General features: G+C 34.9%; 2 long non-coding RNA genes across 3 annotated transcripts in view; one reads left to right on the top strand and one right to left on the bottom strand.

The window, feature by feature from the left end:
- LOC120303358 overlaps nucleotides 1–25,615 on the bottom strand; it is a 104,671-nt gene that overhangs the window by 35,032 nt on the left and 44,024 nt on the right. Inside the window, exon 2 of one of the 2 annotated variants that reach the window (XR_005555534.1) lies at nucleotides 19,485–19,641. The exons of the other annotated variant lie outside the window; for it this stretch is intronic. This is a non-coding gene — a long non-coding RNA (uncharacterized LOC120303358). The remainder of the gene's footprint in view (nucleotides 1–19,484; nucleotides 19,642–25,615) is intronic. 2 annotated transcript variants of the gene reach the window in all.
- On the top strand, nucleotides 9,452–13,750 carry LOC120303973. The gene is made up of 3 exons (XR_005555584.1): nucleotides 9,452–9,671; nucleotides 12,169–12,227; nucleotides 12,612–13,750. It is a non-coding gene; the product is annotated as an uncharacterized LOC120303973 (long non-coding RNA).

The raw sequence follows: 25,615 nt of genomic DNA on the forward strand, positions 1-25,615 counted from the left end.
AAACATGTATCTCCATGCAATAACAGACATCTTGGGCTAGAAATGTTCTTTCAATAGCTTCTTTAAGTCTGTGTATGTTACAGACTCCAGAGGAGCAGGGGCTGCCAGATTTTCCATGATTTCAAATGCGTCCTGACCACAGACACACAACAGAGTTGCAGCCTTCAAGCCGTCTTCTCTGACCTGGTTTACTCTGAAGTAGTTTTCTACTCTTGCAACATAAGACTCCCATCTCTCTGGATGTGAAACATCAAACTCAGATAAGCGACCTATCTTCGCCATCCTTGCTTCTTGCTTGGGAAGGAGTCTATCAACTGAGCTTACCTCCAGCAACGCTGTACTGGCAGGCTAATACGCTGAGTTTAACGCCATCTTCCATTCTTCAAGGACTCCTTGGGTAAGTCTTACAGCTTTTCTTCTTTAAGCTTGCAAGCAATCCCACCTTCGTCGCCAGTGTTAAGTCCTTCATTTAATGGTGAATGAAGATCACACATGGTCAAACCAACAACTCTTTATTTCTCCTTCTGCTCACTCCAACAACAACCATGAGACTCGCAGGTCTCTGCTTTTGTGTCCGGGCAAAATGGTTACAGATAATGGCGTGCTTTCGCGCCTCGTGCATGCATGCAAGGGTGGCACTGCTCAGTCTGGTCCCGGGCAGCTTGCAGCAACCCCGGGACCATAGCAATGTCCCAAGCCTGCTTTTGCAGGCTCAGGACACAACAGGAAATACTGTACAAAAACACCCAAAATCACTTTATATGACATGGGCACTCAATTTTCAATAATATCATTTTTAGTGCTAGACTGCATTTGCATGTGGGTACATAAAGACTCAGAGAAGCATTATTTTTTATACAGTTTGGGGAATCATTTTAAAAATGGTTTCATTCAAAATGGCATGCTACATGACTTTCTGTTTCTAGGCAGCTAGAGGGCCATAAAGAGCAGCTTTGTGTCTCATATATAAGAGACTTTGTTCGTCTCTTATACAAAGAGATATACTGTAGAGCTACTCTTAAGAGTCTGTATTATTAGAAAAGATGACCATTTAGGACAGAAATTCAAAGAAGTACTTGCTGGAAATAACTTTATGTACATCTTTGAATGAAACTATCTTTTGTAAAAACGAACAAAAAGGATGGTTAAAGTATATAAAAAAGCTGATTTAAAACACTGCAGCCTTTTCCCAGCAAAACCCTCCAAATTCTTAGAACCATCATTTTGTGCTAGAAAAATCATTTAATAACGTGAACAGCTGAATGAATAGCTGAAAATACCATGAGTAATGCATAGAGAAGCTTCTGGGTGAGGATCTATGATGGGCTAGATGTACTTGAACGAGTGGAGATGACATTTCAGCAGTGATTGGTAACCAGATGGCAAATTTTGGCTAGTGCAGTTTTTATGAATAAAGGAGAGATTGCTCAATCACCCATTTGCACTCTGTTCAGCTGCTCCTTACAAATAGACTGAAGGACCTAAAGTTTTTGTGGATAATTTATGAATTGAATTGCTGGGAATCAAGGGATTTCAATCAAGCTAACAATTGTAATGCAGCCTATATGGATACAAGGATCACAAAGGCTTATAACTATAAGAGAAGCTTCTGAAGCTATTAAAAAGATTAAACCAGGAAAGGTAGCTGGACTAGACTGATTATCATGTTCTTATTATAAATGTTTCGACAATGAATTCTTGCAACCTTTACAAAACTTGACCAACTCTGTCTTTCAGGAAAGAAATATGCCAGAGAATTGGAAAGAGATAAATACAGAAATAATACCTAAGGAGGGACAAGATTTGACTTTAACAAGAAACTATGAGCCAATATCATTAATCACAACGATTCTGGCTGATGTATTGAAAATACTTTTGCGATAATTTATTCATAATAATCAATAGATTTTTTTAACTAAAAGACAAATAACAATCTTAGAAATGTATGGGATATTTTGGAATAGTTGTAGCAACATAATGAAAAACTAGCCACACTGATTTTCTTATATGCAGAGATTATCTTTAACACTTTGAACTTGGCTTTCTGGTTCAAAGTCTAGAAGATATGAACTTTGCAGAAAAGTAGGTAGGATCAATTTGTACTTCACAGATTGAGCCAGTAGTTTTTACAAATAAATGTGGGGATTTGATTTCTGATTTTTGAACCAAAATAGGCTGAATACTAATACATAATGAAAAAGTCTTTAAATAGAAATTATTAGTGACCAATTGTGGTTCCTTTTCATTTTTATCTTATGCCTGCATTATTCATTCAAATAACATAATTTGTTATCTCAGTATGCACTGAGCAATATAATTGATTGATTAATTGAATGTGGGCTTGCTTTATTCCTGCCTGGACAATTATTAAAATTTTGAAAAAAACACTATTACTGTTGGGCATCAATCAGGAATAAATCAGGATAATTTCCAGCGAGTAATTTCATAAATTTCATAAATCTATCTGTATACAAGGCTCTCCAGCCCAAGATTAAAGAAACACTAAGAAAGACCAACAAAAAATATTTCTATCATTTGAAACCATCATAGGACACAAAGACTTAAACAAAGACTTTATTGTTTACTTACAATAGATTATAAATTATTTGGATTTTTGAATGGGTCCTTTTTACAAAGTTTTCTTTAAAAGACAAAAATGATGATTAAACTGAGGAGCTTCCCCAAAAGTCCAAGCTAAATACACAGTACTTTCTCCTGGTTTTATCCTCCTAACACAGTCCTCTGAAAAATATTGGAGAGAAAATAATTGCCCTCAAATCATCTTGAATTTCCATGAGCAAAGTTGTCTAAGGAGATTCTCAGTCATCCAGTCACGGTTGTCCCAAAGGTGCTTTTTCAACAGGCAACTGGTCTTTCTTGTTTTTAGACTAGACTAGACTAGACTAGACTAGACTAGACTAGACTAGACTAGACTAGACTAGACTAGAATAGAATAGAATAGAATAGAATAGAGCTGGAAGGGACCTTGGAGGTCTTCTAGACCAGCCCCCTATTCATCCAAGAAGCTTCTTCAGCTGTGACTGGATGGTGGGGAATGGATGGATTTATATTCCTTGCAGACAGTTGGTCATTTGCATTATTTTAGAAAGTTGTTGAGGCCATTTGGAGGTTTATCTGTGTCCTCAATGTCATCTGAGTGGTGTGAAGCATTCTCCTTTCAGCAGTTCCAAGAAGGCTATACACCCATTTGCATCACAATAAGAAAGTCTAGTTGCCTCTGGAAAAACATTTTTGGGACATGATTCCTACTGCAGTGTGGGACTAAACACATGTACTGTAGGGTCTCACAATCAGATATAAGTGACAATAATCTGGCACAGATTTGAAATTTTATGCATTATATTAGTGCGGAACTCACAGAATCATTTACTGAAATTGTGAAGTTTTTCTTGCTCTCCCCTACAGAAAATATCCTGCTTTCTTTTATTTAAGAAGGAAAAGAATTTTAGGAGTAGACAGGGAGGAAAGAGTCTTTCTTAAGAACCTTTATCTGAATACTCTGTGGCTTGTTAGCAAATGTTTCCTTAGCTTATTTTGTTTCCTATTTTAAACAACAATAACTTTGCTCACTCTCCATCAGCCAACTTCTGTTGGTCTAGTCTCAGGCCAAATGCTTCTTTTTGATGAATTTACATTCTTTTTCTCATTTTAACAAAGACAAGAGATTACCTGTACTATACAGTTTCTCTTCAGATTTATCTCTTCTTTCCTAGAGATTTATCCTGGAATTAGTTATCATATCATATTGCAAAGTACTTGTTAGGTTATTTTGTCTGTGAGAGGTTAGCTCCAGTAGTCTTATCGTGCATTCCCTTAGTCAGACAAAGTTCCCACTGACATCAAAAGGCCAAAGAGTGCATGATTAAGTTGTATATATAACTAAAATCCAAATTCACCTTGGTTCCCAGCTTCATTTGCACACAAGATGAAAGTAAGCAAAGTGATTATATGTTCTCAAATAATTGCACACATTATTAGCCTGTGGTGTGAAACAAAGCCTCTTTATAAACAGAAGGTTTATCACTGCCAAAGGTCTCCTTTAAAGCTTTCAGCTGACCAATTTCACAGGGCGCTTCTTAAAAAGTTGTTTTTCTGCTGACCAAAATCTCCTTCACTCAAATTTAATTATCCTCAGCTGAAAAGCTACAGTCAAATAATTTATGATGCAGAAATATTTTCTTAGATTGTTTTTAAAAAAGACTTTATTTTTAAAAATAATGATTTTTTTCCCCCTTTCCTCCCTGCATATTTGCAGTCCACTGTTGTCACAGATTATCGAATATAGAGATGGGATAAATAGACAGCCACTCAGTAATATACATATCAGTTTGAACATAGGTATTCCTTTTGTTTGTTTGTTTTTTCTTTGAGGAAAGTAAAATCTGTCAACATTCTTTGGACTTCACGGTGTGTGTACACGTTGTATTTTTTAGACTTTCTTTATGATTCATGCCCTCAGGGGCTAGGTTGTCATGAAGGATTTGTGTTTGCATCATTATTATGTGTATTCAAAGTTCCACATTCTTTTTAACTGCAAGTAATTCCACATCTGTTTTCTTGGCTACTTGCCTTAACATAGATATGGAACTTCCTTTTATGTATATGCTTTTATGCCACTTTAGAGCTGAAAAATATTTTGAGGTTGATGCTAGAGCAATGTTTGCAAAAAAACATCAGTGTTCATAGTGCCTGAAGGTTTTCTATTAACTGGTCCTATCTTCCAGGAGAAGGTTATTATGTTTCCATTCAGATTCACTAATAAAAACAACTACCTATCTATGAATGAAGTGGAGATGTTGGCAGATCTCTGTTCAGACATCCTGGTCATCCTGAACCATTGGGGACAATGGTAATTGGAAATCACCACTAGAAGTGAACAGAAAATATGACAGAGAATATAAGCTTCAAGTGCAAGTTCTACTGTCTTTTCCTTCAACATCCCTTTGCAAAAGTGATTTGTAAATCCTCTTTACAACTATAATCAAATTTTGCAATTGGCTAGATATTACATCAACTCCATGACTTTCTTTAGCATATCTAGCATATCATTTGCTGGCACATACATCTCATGAAGAATAACAATTGGTATACTGAGTTTAAAGAAAACAAGGAGCATTATTAACATTGTCCATGGGGTCGCGATGGGTCGGACATGACTTTGCAACTAACAACAAAATTTCAATATAAATTTCCATTTGTTCTATTTCATACACTGCTGTGTGAGTCTGTACATAATACATTGCTATATAAATGTGTTAAATAAATATTTCCTTTAACCTTTTTTTTTAAAAAAGTCATAGGTTTTCATTGAAAGAGTTTAGTCTTCATTCTCTTAAGCAACTCTGTAAATTATGAGACTGTTGATGCTATGATAGATTTCATTCTGGTGGTTTCTTACTTGAAAACAAATACAAACTAAGATTCTTCAGTATCCTTTGGATTTATCATTCATTGCTTCTACCAAGAGTGTATTGATAAAATCAGTTGTTAAAATTGGAGGGCAGAGTATTCTGTTATGGACTTAAGATCTTGGAAGAAATGTTTCAAATAAATCTAGTTAATCATCATTATCATCATCATTATCATCACCATCATGAACAGTAAAGTGTACTGACAGCTATCCCTGACAACTGATTGCTTGCCAATATTTTCTTTGGCAAATGTTAACTTTCACCCCATTATCACCATTCAATCTATGCAACAAATTCATTTTGTACACCTAACTGAGAAATTGGCCAACACACATAAGACTAATCCTGACATTAAATTTCAAGACCAGAGTTTTCTTATTTACTGCTACACACACACACACACACACACACACACACACACACACACAACACCCAGAAGGTTATTTTGTTTGGAAATCCCGGAATAATTTGACAGTGTTAGTTGCTATTCTTCCTCAGATAGCAAAATATAAATATCACCATGAATCAGAAATCTACACAACAACAGTAATACCTTTCCCATACCTTTACCTTCCAGTGGAAAGAGACCCAGAACACAAAGTAAGTGTATTTGCATCAAATATTTTTAGATTACATTCCAGTCATAAGCAAACCTACAATAGGTCTCCTTAAGTGCTCCTAATGCTTAGTGGTCTTCTCTCATGCTCCTGCACTCTTCACTTATCTTCTTCCAAATGGAAGAGAGTCTGAAGAAGCATTGGATTCATTAGAAGAATGGAGACAGTTTCATGGATATACTTCATGTTGATAGGAACAAAGATGTTTGCTAAATGCATATTCAAGGAGAGGAAAAGTATTAGAGAACTATTGTTTTCAAAAACTACCATTGTATAACATTAATAATTCACAGTTTGCTCAGTATCACACGCCCTACAAATCAGCTACAAATAGTTTTTTATGTGTGAATTCAAGATGGGTTTTATATTTATTTATTTGTTTATTTTTGTGCCTTCATGTTTAGATTAGTCCCTTCAGTTTTCTTGGGAATGGTTTTTCAGAAAGGATTTACCATTGCTTTCTTCCTTAGGCTTCATATAGAACTAAAACTCATGATGTCCTAGTTTTTAGCCTGATGCCATAACCATTACACCTACTTCTGAACTAGTTATACTTCTTCAATAATGTTGCCTGGGATCATTAACATATTCAGTTATTTTGTTGTAATCCTCTTGGATTGGTGTAAATGGTGGTCAAAATAATGAATACAGACAGACAGCAGACAGATACCAATAAAAGGGAATATTTGTAGCTCAGGGTTGAAATGAGGTCCTTGGTGCCTTCTGAACTTGGCTGTTTTCTTGCAAGCATTTCATTGCCAAAACTAGGTAACATTATTGGTGCTAGTGATGTTAGCACTAGCAGTGATGATATGTTACCAAGTTTGGATAATCTTCAATAAAACAACCAAACTCAAAGACAGATACATATACACACACATGTCCAAAGTCCCAATAAACAAATGCTATTGTTACTAATGTGTTGCAAGGTGTGAATACTGTACAGCCTTTGACGATCTGGTTGTATACATCTGGCCCTATATAGGAGATCAGAATTTGAGGATTTCTACTTGCAGAAACATAATACAGAATACAACTGTATTATTTATCCCAAACCAAAGAGGCACTGCTGTGTATAAAAACTGTGTGGGTAAGTCCTTTTTGAAGCTAGTATGCATCTGCATCCCATTCTTTAGGGTAGAGATGCTGTGAAGACCTGGAAAGTATTTAATATGCTTTTGGATGTGTAACCAAATTTATATTATATTCTGGCATATATGAGATAAAGCAATCTTTTCAAGATGTCTGTCATATATTCTGGCAGACTAACTCAGCAAATCACAAAGACAACAACTGATTCTAAAGCAAAGCAACATATTCTAGAAAGACTCACCAAACCATATAGAATGAACTCAGGAAGGTTGTTACCAAACAAGTTTTAATGTAAATTTAATAACAAATTTTAAGGAAGAGGCAAGAGACAGAGGTGATGCTGCTTATTATGTAAGTGTATGAATGAGAATTACTTAAAGGTTGACACCTTAAGCCATTATTGCTTTGCTTGAGGTTTGTTGAGATAAATGTCCAGTTATACTGATCATACTAAAGAAGGACGCAGTCTCCAGTATTCCATCTGTAGCTCATTCCTCACTTGGGTATATCATGTGCTTGTTTGTTTCTTTTTCAAAAATAAAGAGAAGAAAGATCTTTAGGAAGTAAACCTCTCTCTAAACCATCTTTAATGTCATCCTATCTCTAAAATAATCTTTTAGAAAATCAGTCTGAAAATTGATAATTTCATTTCTTGGGGGCAGTTGAGGATTTAAAGTAAGGGATGGGAAAGATTATATAGATCTCATTGAAAAAAGATCTGATATGAGAAATAATACAGATATAGCTCTATTTTTTCCTAAGTTGCCAGCATAAAATATCCTTTTTGTTAATAACTCTCAAATCTGAGAACATCTTGCAAATTCCTCATGGTACAAGATATTTTGCTATTAAAAGTGATGGTTACTGTATATGACAGAGATGACATTTTCCATTGAATCCTGGCCTATTATTGTGTTACAACATTAAATGAAATCGATTTAATCACTTCATCTTGATTTCTAAAGCACAAGAGTCTGTTGTATTAGCCAATAAGAGCAGCAATCTTTGATATACTTCTGATGCAATACTGAATATTAACAAATACATTGACAGCTTCTGTTTATCTGCATCCATACAGCTTTGCCTATACATCCAATTTCAATTTTGCAAGTTGTGATTAGCCAATATATTATAGTAAACCCCATAGTAGTGCCTTCTGAAATAATCTTTCTAGCTGATTATTCATTCATTCATTCACTATTTTCATTCATTCATTTATTCATTCATTTTCTATAGCCACTCATCCCAGTCAAGTGATTGACTGATTGTCTATAGCAATAGCACTTAGACTTGTATGCCACTTCATAATGTCTTGCAGCCGTCTCTCATTGGTTATAGAGTCAGCATATTGCCCCCAACAATCTAGGCCCTCATTTTACTGAGCTTGGAAGGATGGAACACTGAGTCAACCTTGAGCTAGTCAGGATCAAAGGAGACATTTCTTTCTTTGAGAAGTCCACATATCCTAAAGCTACCAAAATTAAGAAGCACTTCTCTAAAATGTAGGACAACATTCTATGTAGGATAACTTTTACCAGCTTGAACTATCCTTTTTTTTTTAGCTTTCTTTTTAGCTATCTGCTCTATTCTGTAGGTTCAAGGCCAAGAAAGCTGTATCCCATGATTTGTAAAAACATAGACTCCCAGAATTTCTGCATTCTGTGAACTAGAGCATATTATGGATAATAGCCCAATTATGCATATTAACTTAATGTGTATAGATTATTTTAAAGATGAAAGGCAGACATGGCCATTTTGTAACAAAAAAAACCCCTTTGTATGCAAAGTACCTTCTGAATTGAATTTTAGATGCCTTTTAAATTGTTCAGAAGGTTTCAACAGTCACTGTCTACTGTACCCACACACTAGTTTGTTACACTTGGTAGTTGTGAGAGGGACAACATAGCATGCTGAGTTGATGTGATAAAATTCTACTTTTTAAGTTGAGCTTTATTGAATGACATCAAGAGCAGATTGTATACAGCAAAAGAGAGTATATGTTCATGTTTAGAATGCAATTAGGATGTGTTTATCATTCCATGTGGCTAGCAGTGTGGCTGGTATTAATTATGCAACCCTTCTTGCATTTCCATAGGCAAACCTCAACAATCATGCAGTTTCCTAGGAAAGAAAGGCATTGTCTACTTGTTAGTGAAATAATTAGAACAGAATTTGGCACACCCTGTTCTCCAGGGATGGGATGGGGAGGGGAGAAAACTCATGGCTTATGCTTTGTCATAACTCCATGCCAACCAAATGCCAAAACACAGACAAATATACAAAATGTTCCGTAGGGGGGAATTTGAAACCTTTTGTTGGAATGCTGCACATTAGTTGATGAACAGCAAAGTTCTGTGAAAACAGCATCTTTGTCCAAGCTGTAGGTTGTCTCCTTTTTTCTTTCTTTGAAAATGTTCAGGATCTTGTAAAATGAGCCACAATTGACTGTTATGAGCAAGTGAAATTGACAGACATCTGGATCTGACACAAGAAGGAATCCAGGCCTGCATTCTCAAGGTTATCCTATGTGGTAAGAGAACGCTTCATTTTGATTGAGTTAGATTTCCCTTCTACTAACTTTTAGAATCTACATGCAGTAACAGAAGATTTGCAGCTCAACACATTGGCAATGGAACATCAGATTGTGGTGGTGGTGGTCGTGGTGGTGGTGGTGGTGGTGGTGGTGGTGGTGGTGACTGATTGACATTTAGTCCTTGAGATTTATGGCTCCTGCTGTTCAAAGTAGAATTATAGTGCACAAATTTTAAGTCCAGAACAGAACCCTTTCTTCTCATCAATTTTTCCCTCCAAGTGGCTACCATTGATGACATCATCAACATTAATTTGTTTGTCAGCACTGTGGTATACCTCACTCAGTTCACTTAAAACAAAGATAGTAAGCTGATAGTTTCCAAGATATTCCTGAATAACATGCTGGACATAAATTTAATAAATAAATGTCCCTACTGTGTCCTATTGTCGATTATCTATGGACCTGAGGAGATGTTGGACTCCTGAAAATTCAGGAGGACACAGTTCTTCAGCCCAAACTATTTCTCTGTACATAGGGGAAAGTAGGCAATTATTAATTTTGTGCACTGGGTCATTGCCAGTTTTATAGCTAGAATTCCTATATGATTCCAGAAGCAAAGGAAGTGCTAAAGGTTGATCCCTTGGCCTCTGAGAGGAACTCAAATGATAATTTATCTCCAAATGCATATTAAGCTCCCACTAATTGGACCAGAAAAGGTTCAGTACAATTGTTTCTTTTATTCCTGAATAAAACTATCCCTGGATTAACTATCGCTCAAGCTTGACCAGAGGCATGTTTGTTATGATAAACACATGGACACCTGGGCATCTATTTTTAGTCGTCTATTTCTCTGGATTGTTCAATCCTGAGAACTCACATTGTATGAACATTTTTTTAAATACAACAACCAAAAGTTATAGGGGAAATATTGTATGCAGCAATCAAACTTAACTGGCTTGAGTAATCTATAATTCTGGGGGAAATGGCAGGATAGAATATAAGGCAATCAGCAGCAAAGTGAATGGATTCAATTGCAACAGGATAGGTACATTGTTTATTTGTTTTTCTATTTTATTTATTACATTTTTATCCCAACATACCATAAATAACACAAGGAAACAGACATGCCTAATGCTCCTTCCTTCTCCTATTTCCTCCACAATAGCAATCTTATGGCCCACACTGGCCCAGAGTTAACCATCTGGCTTTCATGCCTAAGGCAGAACTAGAATTCCCACTAACTTGGTAAAAACTGTATTTAACTTAACATGCTTGAACATAAATAAACAATTATATAGTTTATATATTTATTTATTTAAAACAATTATATAGGCGCCCATTATATAACCAGTTCTGGGCAGCTCCCAATCAAAAGTTAAAGCATTATACAGAACTATATTAAAACTATAAAACTAAACACATTACACATTAAAAAAATAATTAATTAAACAGATACATATTTAATTTATTTTATTAAATGAATTATGACTGCCCATTCTAGAAGACTCTAGATATCTTAAAACATCCAAATAACTGTCCAGCAAATAAAATTCTGAGCCCACCACTTTGGCAGCATAATCAACTTATTGTCCAAAAAACTATGGCTCTTCAAATATTAATCAAAATAATAAAACAATACGTTGGACTTCAAAAAATGTCTTTTCATATCCTAAGACACATGCACTATAAGACCAGTGCACTATTCCCTCTTTTTTTTCTGCCACTCAGCAGGAAAAAAATAATTTTCCTAAAATAATTATTAGCATACTACAATTATGATGTAAGTTATTCTTAAGGTGATTGTGCCATTCTGTATTATTTAGTTATATGTCAGTGCTGGTATAATGCAATAACATGTGTGATGGGAGTTTTAGAATCACACTTAGCCATGTATTAGAGAGCAAACCCGACTCCCTTCTAGCCCTGATGATGTTACCTAGTTGGGTAATGAAGTGTCTTCAAAAAAAAAAAAAAAAAATCAAGCTCAGAGAGCACCAAGAACACTGCAATTCAACCCTGAGTTACAAATATTCTCTTTTATTGGCAATACATATTGTTTGATGGTGCAACACTTTTTTTAATAACTGAGAGAGAAAGAGGAAATTATCAAGTTCTGAAGAACAAATTGGAGCAATAAAAAAAGTCAGCAAAAGTATTAGTCTTTGTGTCAATACAATTTTCCTTATAAGGATTTTACAGGGCATGACCCATTTAAATTTGACATTTCGTATATTTTACCTGACAAGAAACTAGAGCAAGGTATAAAATAACAAAACTACATTTTGCCTATAACAAATGGTGCTTTTATTGGAAAGAACGTACAGTTTCTTCTGCTAGCATTTATATATTAAATATGGATGTATGTATAATTTTTGCATTAAACTTATGACTAGCCTTTAATTATTTCTCATCACTTTACTTAGTAAATCCGGTGACATTAGGTCAAAATGTTAAAAATCTCTTCTGTTATTCTTTCTGATATTTATATTTTCAGAAGCTTCCATATTTCCGTGTAGAGAATGTTAATGTAAATCCATAGGACTGAATCCAAAGGTGAGCACATGGAAAATGTCACCATTTAATTTTGGTTGATTCTATACTTCCACATCTTATTACCATTTGATCTGGACTATGTATAAGGCATGAAACAATGATGATGCTTTTCAGATGGTGAACAGCCCGAAGGAACTGGGTGTGGAAAAAAAATATATCCATGGTTTCTTGGCATAACTTTGGATCCAATCTGTAATAATGAACTTTGTGAATTTTCCAAGTGCAGGTTGTCTATGCTGGCAGATTTGTGGACATGATGCTATGGATGTGATTCTAGATTTTATTACAACTTTACAGAAGTTGTATTTGAAAAATTCAAGTATGTCCAGACATGAAATATCAATGTTTGCCTATCTCAGAAAATATTGTTCTTACTTCTTACAGCAATGTTTTTATACTTGGCAATTTTAAGATGAGTGGACTTCAATTCTGAAAAGGTTAAGAAACACTGGTCTACAGGATCTCTTTGATACAAGGTAATGATCCAATCACAGAAATCTTCCAGCTTTTTAATCCATCCCCTTCCTGTCATTCCAGTTGCTAAATTCTAATCAGTATCGTGGGAAAAGTAAAAATACATTCCCAGGACAATAAATGGAAGGACCTCTAGATTCAGTATATGATGGTGTTAGAAAAGGGGTGTCAAACTCGCTATGTCATGTGACATGTCGTGATGTATCGTGACTTTTTTCCCATTGCCAGCAATGGGGTGGGCGCAGTTTCGCTCTGACGCATGGGCCGGCAGTTTGACACCCCTGTGTTAGAATGATGTATATGCTACCTTGATGGACAGGTGATTTCTCTTTATTCTTTTTTACACCAAGATCTCCAAGTAAATTATAAAAGTTTCAGAGGTTAAGAATTAGAGGAACTAAAAAAGTAATTTCCTTCATTTCCTTATGCTTGAGTTTATTTACTTTAATTATTTTTACAATTGCTCTTTTTGAAAGTTTGAGCCTTTAAAACCTCATCAGATACAATTATTTTATAAATTCACAAATTATAGCAATGACATTAGAAGTCATTTCCCTGAAGCTAACAATAGTCATGGTAAGAAAAATCTATTGGGAATTTTATTTTTCCTATGTCTGATGAACAAAAGTGTCATTTCTTTAAGTATTAATCAAGAGATGCAAAGTTCTTATAATTGAGCTTCTAACAATCACCCTTCAATGTCTATTAATCATATATGGCCAACATCCTGAACACTCAGTAAACCAAACAAATTTCTCTTGATGAAGCATGCAGGCTACAAATCTAGCTGAACTACAATCAGATTATTTTCATGAGTCAGTCGCAGATCATTCAGCTATTGAACTCAGTCATGGAACTCTGAACCAACAACCATTAGACTTTCTAGTTTACATCCTTTGGAAGCAGTGTGTGGTTGTTTACTATTAATTTATCTCCTCCAGAATCTAGATTATATGTTTCAATATGTTGAACTCAGATTGTATTATGTTAAACCTACTATAGTGTTGGTCTAGTTCAGGGATAGGCAACCTTGGCTCTTTTATGACTTGTGGACTTCAACTCCCAGAATTCCTGAGCCAGCGGGCTCAGAATTCTGGGAGTTGAAGTCCACCAGTCATAAAAGAGCCAAGGTTGCCTACCCCTGGTCTAGTTTAATGGGTCATATAACCTTCCACCACCCCCCAGCCATTTGTAGCTTGGAATGTTATGTAAACAATCATTATAATGTGATAATTCAAAAGAATTGCATCTAGCCTAGTAGATCCATGCTAATGTGTAATGTATAAAGTGTAAAGAAGAGATATGCAATTCCTCTTCATAAATTTAATTAGCATAGAGTTTAATTACAAGTTTGTTAAGAGGCTTATAGGGTCTCCTCTAGTCTGAGTGGGTGATTGAGGACATATTTAATTATCACACTCGTGTATGGATTGCAAACATTCCTTATATGCAGTGCTTTTTTCCCCCTTTCATTCCCATTCTCAGTTGGTCTCACTATTGATATTAGAATCAAGCCAAGGAAAAATGACATCAAAAATAGTTTGCATTCCTATCAAGTACACCCTCAAACTACTTTTGCTATTTAAATAGGATTCTGTTCTGTTATGAGCATGACTGGAGCAGAGTCATATTTAAATGAATAGATTCCTATCCTTTAATATGTATTAATTCAACTAAAATTGTATGAATAATTTAGTTGGTGTAATTTTTGAGGTTTGCAGAATGATACAAATAGTTAAAGAGATAATTACTCCAATAAAATGTCTTGAGGAACATAGAAAGCTCCTGTAAATATTGTGCAAAAATGTTTTTCCTTAGATCAGCCTTTGCCTAGATTAATATATGATGGTGGTGGTGGGGGAAGTAAACACTCATTCTCAACTTTGCAATAATCAAGTAAACCAAAAGTCATAAAAGCTGAAAGAGACTGAAAACTGAGGTGGAAAAACAGACGAACTTTTTCCAGATCCTGGAGAAGAAAACTTTGGAAATTGGAAGGTATCTTGCACCACAGCATTTATGTCAACATCAGTGATGCTATGTTTGCACATTCTAATCTATTTTCTCAATCCTGTAACAAGAGATGCTATATAAACAGAGATCCCATGATTAAAATTCCATGCACATGAGATCCCTTAAAGAATATACACCATTAATGTAACCTTTCTTTACATCACTGTAAGTGAAGAGGGAAAGAAATACTGACATTTGTCCTCAATGCCTGCTTTCTAGATTTGATTATGCAGTTATGGTTAGGATTCTGCTTCATAACATATTAAAGCAAATGTAAGTTTTGTTGGAAACTATGGAGATTAGAAGTGGTTTAGAATAAAGTAAACAGACTAGGTTCTCACTAAGAATGGGTATTTCTAAGTAACAGAAGAGGAATCACATTCTGATGGAAACTCACTTCTCCAACATTCTTCATTATGAAGCCATGTCAAATTAGGGCCAAACACTAACAAATTTACAAAGTGGTCTCCATTGAGAAACTTGAAACTCCTCATTGTTATGCAGTGTGCTGCTTCAAAGGAGAAAACAGAGATGTCAAAAAGCCTGTTCCACATTTTGCGTCTGTCTCAATTTGTATACCACCTTTGGATAATTAATCACACATAAACTAGCTTATGGGGTCTCTGTATGTTACAAGAAATGTACAAGAAACATAACTATAAAATGAACAGTTTGCGGGTGTATGAAACACACAAACACAAACACATATACACATCTATATATATCCATATAGATGTATCCTGAGCTTAGAAGCAAACTACATATTACACTCACAATGCTTACAAATTTGGGGGACAAACAGCTGCATGTATGTCACCTTAACTTCTCAAAACAAAACAAAAAAGCCTACCAAAACTTTTGTTTAGTTGCTTATTTATGATCAAAGACCAAAATTGCTATATGGTAAAAATAAATACAGCATAAAATACTATTAGATAAAAATAGGCTAATTAATATATTGTTAAAAAAAAAACCTGGCTCTTAGATTTATGTGGAGGTGATCTACTTCCCTGAGAGTATAATTTGATCTTTGATTATGATGAATGAGTTTCCTCCTCATGATGCACATTTACATATTATTGCTATTCGATGTGTGTTCTTTTTTTTTATTCTTATGCTGTTATTAAACTTTGATGTATAAATTGTTTAGAGTTACTTCAAGGAATAAATGTTTTTTTAAAAAATAAAGTTCAGTAAACTGGAATTAACAATTTTGGCATTATAGTCAGGTCCTCCTTGCAGCAATTATCAGTGGGCAGTACCCACCAGCTTTCTTGTATATTTCAGGAAAGCATGACATTAGCAGGAAATAAATATTTTTTGCACAGGCTGATCCAAATGATACAGCTAATGGGGGCTGTATTATGACAGAGGGCCAATGGAACAATGTGACATATGGAACTGAGAGTGCTGGTCCTTTCAAACTGGAACAGAGTTGATCTTATAGAGGGATATTCTATCTCCCCTGCAGAACTATAGATGTAATTAGCCCATGAAAACCTATTAAAATGTGACCTTCTTGACAAATGTTTTAATTAAAAAAACTTATTTTTTTTCTGAAGAAAGACTTTTGTCATTTAAAGAAAATGGCTTTATTTTATTTATTGTATTGTTATCTTTTGGCTTCTCTTATACACACATACAATTTCTTTTCTTGAAAAGGAAATTTGGTGTATTGATTTCCTGACCCAATGTCAAATCTATCCATACATATAATCCCTGCTTTAACTGATTACTTTTACTGTCATCAATGAAACGAATTCGTTGATGTGATGATTTCAAATTTGCTCCATGTGCAATTGTCCAATTGGCTCAGTCTTTTAAAAAGGCCCAATAAGTTTAAGGACTGTAGCAGCCAGTATACAGTATGTACTCCAATTTATTGTTCAAAGTAGTAAAAATCTTTATTCAACACATTCTGAATTCTATATGTGACCTTTCAAGTGGTATCTAATCTTCTACACTATTAACCAGTACAATGGAAATCCTCTCCATATTTCACCTTATTTTCAAAAGCTCTAGACTGAAGTCTCCAATCTTATGCACATATGAAGGTAACTTTCGTGATAATGCCCCAAACATCAGAGAAACAAATAGTTAAAGGTTTTTAGTATAAAGATTGATATCATCAGACTTTCCACTACAGCAATAATATATTGTTATAAGCAGTGGTTTTTTGTAAAAAAAAAAAAAAAAAGGTACCAGAACTCACACATAGCCTTGCCTACCCTACAAGGTTCCATCCAAAAAAGGTGCCGGAACTCCGTTCTGGGCGTTCTATGACAAAAAAAGCCCTGGTTATAAGCTTATATTTATTTTCATACAAAATATTTTGGAAGGGTTTAATTGGAACAGAGAGTGAAAGCCTACTCTTGATTTAGAACTTCTTTGACAGAATAGCTAGGAGGGATTCTGTAGAATATACATACACCTGTATTTCCAAATACTTGGTCCAGCTGAACCCAATGAAACAATTGTAGGAGTAGACATAAGCACAATTTCAGTATGAAGCAGAGAAAATGTTTTATGAGCATATTTTATGAGTCTATTTTACAGTCTGATTTTTTATTTCTCTTTTGATCCATATTTGCTGTTTTGTGTCAGTGGCATTACATTATAGGAGAGTCTCCATGGATAGTTAATCATTCTTCAGAACAGAAACTAAATGGGCATGTAATAGAAAACAATGGCATCTAATCTCTGGAAGTAATTCAAAGAACACGACATTTGTAATAAATATTTCTGAGTAGCACAGAGTTCAGTAGCACAGAGTACATACTAGTGTTCCATCTACTGACCCATAACAATGACTTTGAAGCTCATGAAAAATGTTTGCAATGCATCAAAAGGTATTCACATATTGTCTTCATACCGGATCTAGTCATGCTGCTTTCACCCCCTTCAGACATTAAAGCACATTACTCAGTCACTGTATAAATGGTAAGTATTCTGGTTTTGTTCTAATCCATTAACATGTGTAGTGCTGCATTTTAAGGATGGCAATAACAACAAATATTTAGGACAACCTTATATTGTTATTCTATTTTAAGTCAGCAAGTCTTATTTCACAGCATAGCAAAAATTTCCACAGGATAAAACATTCTCCAGATTAATTATTGGAATCTTCAAAGGACATTAAAAGAACCCAACAAAAGCAGACACACCCATTTGAAAAGACACAGACATCCCCCTCAAGTAAAAGCACATTATTAACTTTAGAAATACAAATATAAATTCTGAAATATAAAAACAAATGAGATATTTCCTTGAAAAAATATTAGTAATGTGTAGACATATATTCTTCTCTCTACAATCTTCCCAGAGATCAATGGTGAATAGGAAATAGCCATGCACAATAGTTTTGTTATTCACTGTTAAGTAATAACTATTGAAAGTAGATCTACAGTAATTTTCTGAAAGTATCCATAGAAAGGCTTTCTGAGGAAGATATTCCTCATATACTCCATCTGATAAATTTTGGATCTCTTTGGCAGATTAAATTTATGTTTCTTTGTGCAGAGAATAAAGAATATTACCTTGTCAAAAGTTGTAGGAAAAGAGCAGGCATAGTTAAGCAATTTAATGTTGACCAGATTAATGTCAGGAACAAAAAATCAGGACCATTCGTAAGGTTGCAGCATAGAAGATTTATTTAAGCCCATACACAAGAATCTGGTCAATAAAATTCAACACTAAATTGGTGCTGGATAAGAATCAATGGGATTCAGGAAGTATTGGATTTGGAGAACTTGTGGGAATGCAATGACACTGAACTGATGACATGCTGAACTCTACCACCACTACCCCAGCTCTGCCTGCCCTTCTCCTACAGAAATATGCAATATGCAATAACCATCTTTTAAGCAAAGAGAATTGAAACATTTTTTTTTAATTCTGAGAAATAAGATAATATTTGGAACCCTATTCTTTGGGTTCTAAAAGATAGAGGAGGTAGAGGACATCAGATTTTTAAGATTTTCTCTCAATGAAATATAGTTCTTGTCCTCCTATAGAGATTCCTGATCTAATCTACCTAAAGAGGCTGACACTTTGGCAGATAAACATGTATCAATATAATTAATAAAGGAGACATTTGTAAGAGAAATCTAAGATAAATATTCCTTTATCTATCATTCCAGAAGAAGTATCTGAAGTGGGAACACTCATTTTCAAAATGTAATTAAAACTGCAAGAACATTGTCATGTCATAAGACAGATTCTAATATCTGTCTTTGATGGCCTTGGATAGCCTTCCTTAAAGAAGTATTTTTCCCCTTTATATTTTTTTCAGAATTTTCAGATTGTGTAATAACTCCAACAAATCTGTTACACTAATATGTCAACATTGATCATATTGTCTGAGGATTCCAGAAACATATAAAGGAGAAGTTGAGAAAACATAACATTCCTAGAAGCTCCTTCAATTAAATCAATTGTGTGCTTCTCTATACCCCAAAATGTGCAAGTACAAGAAAAACTGTAACATGAGAATTAAAAAGGTTAAGAAACTGTGAAACACTGAAAGATCTAAATAACCAAAAGTCCTGTTCTTTTCAAACAGTTCCACGGATTTATTGTTTGTGTATTTAATATATCCAGTAGAGCATAAGCTCATGCAGTGTTTGGTACTAGAAATAGATAAGTGAATGGATAGTTTATATTGCTAGCTAGTCAGACCGCCTTCCTACTGTTCAAAATTCCAGAAAAAACACTTTTTCAGTAGAATTATGGCTTTGTATTCACGCAGTGACTATGCATTATAGATCTTACGTGTCAGCAAAGTCCACTGTGGAATCCCGTTGACTTCCTTGTAGTTAGCCTGAGCAGCAATACAAAGCAGTGAAGTCTGCCAAAAAGTTCAACAGCTTTCGTTCCTCCTTAAATGGTGAAATATCAAGAAGCATCCCAAGATGGAACCAATAGATTCCTAATAAAGAAACCAAAAGTAAGAAAAGGTATTGGAAGTCTACACTAAGGGCAAAGAAACCACTCAAAAAAACCTGACTCAGACCAAGTATTTTTTTTTTTTTTTTAGGAAATGATGTCTATTTGGTAGCTGATTTGGGGGAACTAATAATAAAAATCACAGAATGCCCTCCCTCCATTCTTATTTTAATGTGTTCGTGTATAATGTGATATGCTTTTAGATGCATATCAACCATTGATGACCTTCCCTACTAGCGTCTGGCAAAAGTCAATGGGGGAAACTGGATTTGCTTAATGATTGCATGATTCAATTTAAAACTGCCATGATTTGTTTAACAACCATGGGAAAAAAAGGTTATAAAATCAGGCAACACTCACTTGACACAGTTCTGCTTGGCGGTGGAAATTCTGGTCCTGATTGTGGTCATAATTCAGGAATATGCTACCGTAACTAATATTTCAAAGATGTGTGCATATTTCTTTATCAACATTCCTCCAGTAATTCAAAGATAAGCACAGCCAGTCTTGAGACTGGAATTCTTACCTCTTTGCTTATTCCTAGAAAGGAGTAGTAAATTCAGGATAAGCGGTGTCAGAGGACATATATTTCTGAATCTGCATAAAAACTATAGAACTTTTGTGGGGAATTCTGATGTCTGGTTGGGGATTCTAATATTAAAAGACTAGATTTGGCATAGGAAAGATTGTGTGATTTTATTGTGGATGTACAATGGTAATTCCAGTGGGTTTGGACATAGATTTCACTAGATGGTGCTGTAAAAAAGATTTTTCCAAAAGTGAAAAAAAACAGCTCTGGAATATCTTTTTTTAAAAAATCAGAATTAGAATATTTTTTATATTTAAAAGAGCCTTCCTTATTATACATGGAGCCAAAGACCCTGAGTGTTTCAATTGTTATTCCCTTTTCATTTGCTTAATTGAGTCATTGTATTTTAATTAAAATGTAACTTTATTTTCTCATTCTATCTACTATAGCACATTTTTCAAATTTTTGACGTACTAAACACAGAAATAGACTGCCCTTCCTTTATTCAGAAAGGTATTCTATTTATTTAATCTTTTAAATATTACTTCAAATAATCTTTCAAAGACACATATTAAATCAGAAAAATATTTTTTTTCCATAATGGCCTGTCTGTCTTTGCTCTTCCTATGGGCCATTTTGCTAAACTTTATGGAAAGAAATCATGGCATATAACTAGAGCTTTCATTCACAAACCATCTATCATTACAATAGGTCTTGTGGAGCCCATGGGACTACTCTCCATGCCATGTGGTTTATAGATGTCTGTGTTTGCTATCACACTCTTCACCTTTTAATTAAAGTCTCTCTGTCAGAAAGAGAAAAATAAAAGGGGTCCTATTTGTCACAGGAAATTTTACAGCACTTAACAAAGGGATTCTCAGGTGTAAGCTGCCAAGAAAGAAACCCAATCTTGGTTACTTTTTATTAAAGTAACTTTACCCTGTTGACATTCGCTTCTGTCCTTATAAAACTTCCCAAATGCCTGCAAGACTGAAGAAAGTAGAAAAGCTAAGCATGGAAATATCTGGGGAAATGGAGTGTGATTTGCCACTTTGCTATAGATGCAGCTTCAGGTCAGATTCTAACAAAGCTAATCCTAGTGAGCAATGCATTTAAACTAACTGGAATGTACAACTATAGGACATCAAAGCCACAATATTCATGACATCATCCAAATAAAAGCTGCTTCTAGTTATAACATAAAAGGCTGCGTTTATCTCAGTGTGCTGTCCAGGTATGCTCACAGCCTACCTCCTAGTGTTTTATGGAATATTTTGAAGTACAAATCAGTGTTAACATATATCAGCCAGGGTTTTCTTCTTTCCTAGAATGGAAAGAAACCATGGAAAATATAACACTGAAGGGAAGTAAATGTGTGCAGGACTATGCATGCAGTGTTCTTCCACATATACGCATGCATATGTATCTTTATGTCACATAGTAGAACCAATTCTGGATTCTTGTTTAACCTGAATATAATTCCAGTCTAGTACTAGAATCATTAAATCTCAGTAGAAAAACACAACCAGCCCAGAAAAGCTATGAAATATAATGAAGCAACTTACTTTAGACCTTCAGACTCGTCTTTCACGCTACATCTGGAATCACATTAATAAAAATCTAAGTACTCGGGTGCTCAGTTGGAACACTGAGTGGCTTTTAATTTAAAACAAGAACCCCCCACAGTCTATGATGACAGAAAAGTCTTAAAATGGAATATGGTGAATTCTACATAAAACATACTGAAGTCATTTACGTTAGAAAACTAAAGTTCCAATTACTAAATTATTTCACAGGGCGTTGTTGAATATCAACTCCTTCCACCCTCCTTCTTGCTTGGTTTCAAACATTTCCATTAATTTTTGCAGAGTTGGGTAGCCTTTGAATTAACTAACCTAAAACTCCAGAATAAATCTAAAGACTTGTAACCTCTGGTCTTGTCTTCAATAATTTGGCAGTTCCAGGATAGATTTGCCTGTTCTGTGTTTTTATGTAAATCAAGCTGGTTTGCTTTTCTGGATTTGTAGATCAGCATGCCATTATCATTTCATTTTGTCACTTTATCACGTTTTCGATGTTGACTCAAAAATATATAAAATATGTATTTTAAAATACCCTCAAAATATATCTTTATAGCACAATATACCCAAAAGGTTTAATTTTAGTGTAAAACATACAAAATCATCTTTGTGATGCACTATGTTGTCATTGAATATAAATCAGGCAAAATAGACTAAGAAATGTAGAATTGGTTCAAATTATTTGCCTCTTCTGTACATATGTTACAAGAAGAGTATGGAAGCATCAGTCCTTCCTGATGTTATACAAATACCAGGCATTCAGCAATTTGCTTTTGAAAACAGAAGAAAATAGTCTAATTTTCTAAAGAGCTTCAAAAGAGCTTCAGAAATGTTTGAAAGATGTCAGCCAGCTAAAAAAAGCAATAATTTCAAACTGAGTATACATCCCAAAGATTAAAATCCCTATAAATATAATTAGACCAAGCCATATCAGTTTTTTGTGGGTTGATTGATTTGCTGAAAAAGCTATGCCAATGCAACTCTAACTCAAACTCTATCTAATCAGGAAATATTTCATAAGATAAACTAAGAAACCGCTTTCCTAGGTCTCAAATAATATTTGACAAATAGATTTATCTTCTTAGTTATCTTTTCAAAGTTTAATATAAAATAAGTTATGATCTCACTCGTAAGGTGTGATAATTAAAAAAATTGTATTCTACAATTGGGAATACAAAGACAACAAGACACAAAGAGATTGTGTGTGAAAGAGTTAGAGTGAGTGAGAAAGAGAGAGCAACAGTGAAAGAGTGAGCGAGAGAGTGAACGAGAAAGACAAAGAGAAATAGATGTCAGTAGTAAGCTGTATTTGAACCAATCCATGCAAAGAGTAAAAAAAGAAGGAAAAAATATATATGTTTCCAAATTATATGAACTTTTGGCCTGTTATTCAGTTTAATTCTTTTTAAGGAACAGGAAGTGAATAAAATAGGGAGTGGCAAGAATTATAGAGAATAGGAATATATGAATCAATGAATATTTTGTCTAAGTTAGCACAAAGGTATTCATTAACTACTCTATTCAATTTGGTTATTTATTTGCTCATTTCTTGCTTGGTTAGGTGACATTAGGTTGGATTTAAATCTTGTGACCATAACAACAATAACAACAACAATAATAACAACAACAACAATAACAATAAAGTTGGAAGGGTCCTTGGAGGCCCCCAACCTTTTGGGCACCAGGGACCAGTTGTGTGGAGACAGGTTTTTCTGTGGACCGGAAGGGGTGTGGTTTCACATGCTGCTTACATCCCACAGATGGGGCTTTGCTTGTTTGTGTGGCCCAGTTTCTGGCATGCTGCGGACTGGTGCCAGTCCATGGACCTGGGATTGGGGGACCCTGTTCTAGTCCAACCCCTGATCAGGCAAGAAACCCTATACCATTTCAGACAAATGGCTGCCCAGTCTCTTCTTAAAAATTGGAGGCTAAAACATATAAAGAATGGTTGCTGGAACTGGGTATCTCTAATTTAATGAAGAGAAGGACGAGGGGTGACATGATAGCAGTGTTCCAATATCTCAGGAGTTTCCACAAAGAAGAGGGAGTCAAGCTATTCTCCAAAGCACCTGAAGGCAGGATAAGAAACAATGGATAGAAACTAACCAAAGAGAGAAGCAACCTAGAACCAAGGAGAAATTTCCTGACAGTTAGAACAAATAATCAGTGGAACCACCTGCCTCCAGAAGTTGTGAATGCTCCAACACTGGAAGTTTTTAAGAAGAGACTGGACAGCCATTTGTCTGTAATGGTATAGGGTTTCCTGCCTTAGCAGGGGCTTGGACTAGAACAGTGGTGGCGAACCTATGGCATGGGTGCCAGAGGCGGCACTCAGAGCCCTCTCTGTGGGCACACATGCCATTGCCTCAGCCTTGCCTCCCCCGCAACCCCCTCCACACCAGCAACCCATGCGTTACACTGCAGCCAAGGACATGGCAGCCAGACAGTATAGACAAGACTCTGCCCTCACGCCCCATCACGCACAGTTGATGCTATGGGGCATGGGCAGAAGGCGTGGCCGCCATGGCCTGCTTGGCGATGTGTGGCAGGCCCTGGAGGTGGTGAGTGGCCCTGCAGGCAGGCAGGGTGGGGGTTGGGCAGGGGGGAGTGGGGGCAGGGCCAGTTTTTGGGCACTCGGTCTCTAAAAGGTTCGCCATCACTGGACTAGAAAATCTCCAAGGTTCCTTCCAACATTATTATTATTATTATTATTATTATTATTATTATTATTATTATTGCTGCTACTACTACTACTACTACCACTACTACTACTACTACTACTACTACTACTACTAAATTCATATTATGATAATCCATGATTCAGAATTAGAGATTAAACCCAGATATCCCACATATTGGCCTAACACTTTAGAAGAAACTGTGTGCATAAATTAAAATTTAATGGGGAAATAACAAGAAAGTTACACACTGAGGAAATAAGAACAAAGAAGCAGCTGAATTCAGGAGAAGAACCCAGTTAACAGTACAATTTGAAAGTGATAATAGTCTGCAAGGAATATCACACACAGACTACATTTCCAACCTTTCAAAAAAAATGTGGCTTAAATCTCAGGCTCCTCCATTGCATATAATCTAAATTTGTGTTGGGATATAAATCTAACAAAGAATATGTAGTTGGAAAAAAAGGATAGAGAACAAAAATATGTCATATTTGCTTCATATTTTAGCTCCAACTGATCATGCCTTAAAAAATATAGATGGATGCCCGCACAAACACTTTGGGCATTTCAGTAACATTTATGATTTTTTTTTATGGATAGCAGGCTGCTGTCATTAAGTTATTTGCTCTCTTTTAAGTAGTTCTGCACTTATTTCAACAGGCATCAAATGATGGCTCATTAAAATGTGTTATTATACATAACAATGAAACATGTATTCCTTTTATATTGTATTTAATAATTTGTTCTTTTTACTTTATTTTATATTGTTATATAATCCCAGTATATTAAAAGCAAAACCAACAAAGCTGGAATAAATTCCAAAAGCTGTGAATATTGTTGTTCTCTGTCTGGATTTATAACTTTCCACATAATAAAAGGAATTTTTAAAATGAGAAAAATTTGTAGTTATAAATATCAAAGGAAAAACCCTTGTATATTTATCCAAATAACTAATATTGCATGTTATTTTCCTACCCAATTCATTTTTGTTTTTCCATTCAGTGAATTAAATATTTAACAATTCATCTATAGAATTTATATTATCTTTTAATATCTCCAATTTATTCCTATATCAGCTGTCCTTTTTAAAATTAAAAAGATTTTAAACATTGGTAAAATGAGTATAAATGATAATTGTGATAAAAAAGACTATTTTTTATTTTCTGA

Source organism: Crotalus tigris, unplaced genomic scaffold, assembly GCF_016545835.1.
Source record: "Crotalus tigris isolate CLP2741 ecotype Arizona unplaced genomic scaffold, ASM1654583v1 scf7180000017536.10889498, whole genome shotgun sequence".
NCBI lineage: Eukaryota > Metazoa > Chordata > Lepidosauria > Squamata > Viperidae > Crotalus > Crotalus tigris.